Below are 5,208 nucleotides of genomic sequence, written 5' to 3'. Positions count from 1 at the left end.
GCAGTGGCCGGATCTCAGCTCACTGCAAGCTCCGCCTCCCGGGTTTATGCCATTCTCCTGCCTCAGCCTCCCGAGTAGCTGAGACTACAGGCGCCCGCCACCTCGCCCAGCTAGTTTTTGTATTTTTAGTAGAGACGGGGTTTCACCGTGTTAGCCAGGATGGTCTCGATCTCCTGACCTCGTGATCCGCCCGTCTCGGCCTCCCAAAGTGCTGGGATTACAGGCTTGAGCCACCGCGCCCGGCCACTTCACCCGGTTTCTAACTGGACTGGGGACTGGCTGGCCAGAGGGGACCTCCCCCAGGTTGGTTTGCGGGGCTGGGGCACAATGGAAGCTGCCCTGGGTTGCGAGTGAAGTCAAGCCATATCGTTTGGGCACAACCAGCTCTGCCATATCTGGCTGTGTGTCCAGGGCTAGTTGCCTTCCAGGCTGTCTAAGACTCAGTGTACTCCCGAGTCAGGCAGCAGAACCAGGGAGCAGCAGGACAGACAAAACCGGGACCACCTTCGGAGCCCCAGAGCCTCCCACTGTGTCCTCTGCTGCCTGCAAAAAGGCTGCATCCCTCTCAGAGGGAAACATGAGACCTGCTGAGCCAGCAGATTCGGAGACCCAGACAGCTGTGTCCCCTCCCCGCCCCCTGGCCCAGAGTGAAGGCCCATCCCTCTGAAAGGCAAGGACAGGTGCTGGGCTTCCCTGGAGCCACAGCAGGCCCTGAGCACCCAAGAGCCAGATACACTAGGCCTCTCCTGATGCAGAAGGTCAGGCAGAGGCCCGGGGCCTGGCACAGCGGAAATGGAAAGCATGTCCCAGCTCTGGTCCCTTCACCCCTAGGAGTGTCAATTTCCTTAACAGAGAAATCAAAACTCCTCGGCCAGGCACAGTGGCTCACGCCTGTAATCCCAACACTTTGGGAGGCCGAGGTGGGCAGATCACCTGAGGTTGGGTGTTCGAGACCAGCCTGACCAACATGGAGAAACGCCATCTCTACTAAAAATACAAAATTAGCCGGGTGTGGTGATGTATGCCTGTAATCCCAGCTACTCAGGAGGCTGAGGCAGGAGAATCGCTTGAACCCCGGAGGCGGAGGTTTCTGTGAGCCAAGATCGCACCACTGCACTCCAACCTGGGCAGCAAGAGCGAAACTCCATCTCGGAAAAAAAAAAAAAAAAAAAGAAAGAAAAGAAAAAAGAAATCAAAACTCCTGCATCTTGGGCCTGTGGAGAAGCCCCTGCAGGTTCAAGAAAACCCTCTATAAACTGCAAAGGCTTGTGCTCCAGAAGGCTGCTCTCGGGTCCTGCGTTTCCATGTCTGTAAAATAAGAGCAAGGAACTCACAGGGGCCTCCAATCCAGTCCTGTAGGAAACCATCTCCCTAAGCTCAGTATCACTCGTGATGTGAGGGTGATTCTGATGTCACGCAGCGTCGCATACCACCATCACCCACCGTGTCTTTTTACCCAAAATGCCTAATAACATGGGTCCAATAATTTCCAGTTTACCAGAAATACAGGAGACTAAGGAATAAACGAAACAAGAGAAAAACAACACAATAAACCCTGAAGGTGAAGCATTTTGCAAACTACTAGTCCAGTTTTATGACATGTCATTGTCATAAAAAAGGACTTGCCAGACTAAAAGAGACTTAAGGGCATCCAACCAGAGGCTTTGCAGAGTTCTTGACTGCACTCCCATTTTCAGGAGCCAGCATACAGGACATTTTGGGAGCAATGAGAGAATTTGGATGTGGGCTGAGCGTTAGATAAGATGGAGATGTATTGACAGGGAGAGGCTGAGTTAACTGACAAGGACAGCATGATCTCATTTTGATTTAAAAAATTACATATGGCTAGGTGCAGTGGCTCACGCCTGTAATCCCAGCACTCTGGGAGGCTGAGGCGGGTGGATCACTTGAGGTCAGCAGTTCAAGACCAGCTTGGCCAACACGGTAAAACCCCGTCTCTACTAAAATACAAAAATTAGCTGGGCATGATGGCAGGAGCCTGTAGTCCCAGCTACTAGGGAGGTAGAGGCAGGAGAATCACTGGCACCTGGGAAGCAGAGGTTTCAGTGAGCCAAGATTGCGCCACTGCACTCTAGCCTGGGCAACAGAGCGAGACTCTGTCTCAAAACAAACAAACAAACAAAACACAAAAAATTACATATGCAGGGCTGGGCGCCGAGGCTCATGCCTGTCATCCCAACATTTTGGAAAGCTGAGGCAGGCAGATCGCTTGAGCCCAGGAGTTTGAGACTAGCCTGGGCAACATAGTGAGACCCTGCTTCTGAAAGAAAAAAAAAAATTACATAGGCATAAAAAGAGATTCAGGGCCAGGCGCAATGGCTCATGCCTGTAATCCCAGCACTTTGGGAGGTTGAGGCGGGCTGATCAGTTGAGGTCAAGAGTTGGAGACCAGCCTGGCCAACATAGTGAAACCTGTCTCTACTGAAAAAATACCAAAAAAAATCGCTTCTCGGCCTTTTGGCTAAGATCAAGTGTAGTATCTGTTCTTATCAGTTTAAGAAAATACAAAAGTTAGCTGGGCGTGGTGGCGTGTGCCTGTAATCCCAGCTACTTGGGAAGCTGAGGCAGGAGAATTGCTTGAGCCTGGGAGGTGGAGGTTTCAGTGAGCCAGAATCGCACCATTGTACTCCAGGCTGGATGACAGAAAAGATTCTGTCTTAAAAAAAAAAAAAAAAATCTTGAAGAGATATGGGAGGATAGAAAATGAGGACACTCCCTGGGTGGTAGGAATAGAGCGGTTTTGTTTTCTTGTTTTTGCTCATTGGCAAGTTCTGACTTTGTACGATGTACATGCACAGCTGCTGGGGCTCAGAGAATGATACTTCAAAGTATGGTGCTATGGCAGCCTGAGTACTTTGGACTAAAGGAAATTGGAAGATCTCAAACGCCAGGTCTCTCTCTAACATTCTCCCACCCTCCTGTCTCCTGCCCCTGTTTCGCCCCCAGAGGAAGCCACAGACACCAGAATTCTTTTTCCCCAGTCATAGAAACTAGAACCCCTCTTCCCTAAAGCAAGCCATAGAACCTAGAAAGGGTCACTCTCTCCCTTCTCCCCTGCACAGAGAGGCCAAGAGCTATCTCAATAGACGGGCCTTCCTGGGTGTCCCCACTCAGTCTATTCCCATGAATCATGCCCTTTTGTCCAATCACCCTCCTACATGGCTGTCTGCTTTGCATAGAATCTAAGCATAAAAATAGACAGATTTCCCTGGATCTTTGGGTCTTCATTCTGAGTTTCCTGTGCCTTGTAAAACTTGGATTAAATAAATCTGTTACGGCCGGGCATGGTGGCTCACCCCTGCAATCCCAGCACTTTGGGAGGCCGAGGCCAGTGGATCACTAAGTCAGGAGATCCAGACCATCCTGGCTAACACGGTGAAACCCCATCTCTACTAAAAATACAAAAAATTAGCCGGGCGTGGTGGCGGGCACCTGTAGTCCCAGCTACTCAGGAGGCTGAGGTAGGAGAATAACATGAACCTGGGAGGCGGAGCTTGCAGTGAGAGGAGATCATGCCACTGCACTCCAGCCTGGGTGACAGAGCAAGACTCTGTCTCAAAAAAAAAAAAAAAAAAAAATTGTTATGCTTTCCTCTTGTTAACCAGTCTTTTGTTATAGGACTGGCAGCCATGACCTTTATGATGAATGAGGCAAGTTAGCACACCTTTCCACCCCTACACAGCTTTGCTGATAATAAAAGTTATTTTATTTTATTCTACTGTTTTTGAGATGCAGTCTCGCTCTGTCACCAAAGCTGGAGTTCAGTGGTGAAATCTTGGCTCACTGCAACCTCCACCTCCTGGGTTCAAGCCATTCTCCTGCCTTAGCCTCCCGAGTAGCTGGGACTACAGGTGCGTGCCACCATGCCCAGCTAGTTTTTGCATTTTTAGTAGAGACAGGGTTTCACTATGTTGGTCAGGCTGGTCTTGAACTCCTGACATGAAGCGATCTGCCTGCCTTGGCCTCCCAAAGTGGGGGTTACAGGCATGAGCTATCGCATCCAGTCAAAGGTTGTTTTAAAGTAGATAAGTTCTTGGCATAGTCCCGGGTTCTGATGGTTTCCTGTGGCCTCAGCTTCCTCTTCCAGCTCCTGCCCCATCCAGGACTTGCCAAAAACATTAACCAGGCAATGGCATCTCAGGTCACAGCTTTCCTCCCCTCTGAGCACCGCCTTTCCTTCCTCCCCTCCCTCCCTGACATCATGGTGTCCATGGGGAAGTGTCCATTGAATTACAGCAACGCCGTGTGCTCACTCCCTCCTTCTCCCCTGCGGAGAAGTGACTTACCTGATGGCCAAGCCTGCGAGGAGCTCCTGGGCATGCCCAGCCCAGCGTGCCATCTCTTTTGAAAGCCTTTATTGGTCTGTTGCTGCCTGGCAGTTAGCCTCTGGTATCCCCACTGAGCCAGGGACTGGGCATTTTCAGTGGGTGAATGTCAAGTTCAAGGGTAGGATAGCAGGAAGCCAACTTGGCCATTGCTCTTAAGTCACAGGAAAATATTTTGATCTCTCTCTGTCTAACTGTTGTATGTCTCTCTCAGTCACTTTCAAACTTAGATGGTGAAGAGGAGCGTCCTTTACTGGATCCTCTAAAATCCAACATCTGTCTCTTCCCTGCCCCAGTGGCCCCTTCTCCTCTGCCCAACTTCACGCCCAGGTGGAAGCTGATTTTTCCTTTTCTTTTCTTTTCTTCTCATTTCTTTTCTTTCTTTCTTTTTTTTTTTTTTTCTTTTTTTTTTTTTTTTTTTTTTTGAGACAGTCTCACTCTGTTGCTCAGGCTGGAATGCAATGGCATGATCTCGGTCAGCTCACTGCAACCTCCGCCTCCCAGGTTCAAGCGATTCTGCCATCTCAGACTCCTGAGTAGCTGGGATTACAGGCGCACACTACCACGCCTGGCTAATTTTTGTATTTTTGTAGAGACAGGGTTTCACCATGTTGGCCAGGCTGGTCTTGAACTCCTGACTTCAGGTGGTCCGCCCGCCTCGGCCTCCCAAAGTGCTGGGATTACAGGTGTGAGCCACCGTGCCTGGCCTAGAAGCTGATTTTCTAGAGGCATCTTCAAGACACCAGGAACTTCAGGACTGAGTTTCTCATGAAAAGAAGAATTAGAAGTCCTTGGGAACAGTCAAAAATGGAAGTGAGGGTGCAGGGGGTGCGGGGAGGTGAGGGTGCAGGGGGGTGCGGGG

At 50.3% G+C, this 5,208-nt stretch overlaps 1 pseudogene; it reads left to right on the top strand.

Annotated features, from left to right (window-relative positions):
* The first annotated feature begins 2,462 nt into the window (after nucleotides 1-2,462).
* On the top strand, nucleotides 2,463-2,600 carry LOC111524355 (annotated as a pseudogene).
* Nucleotides 2,601-5,208: the final 2,608 nt, after the last annotated feature.

The sequence above is a fragment of the Piliocolobus tephrosceles genome, chromosome 13 (assembly GCF_002776525.5).
Source record: "Piliocolobus tephrosceles isolate RC106 chromosome 13, ASM277652v3, whole genome shotgun sequence".
NCBI lineage: Eukaryota > Metazoa > Chordata > Mammalia > Primates > Cercopithecidae > Piliocolobus > Piliocolobus tephrosceles.
The sequence above is the reverse complement of the archived record's forward strand: the minus strand, read 5'-3'. Positions and strand labels throughout refer to the sequence as shown.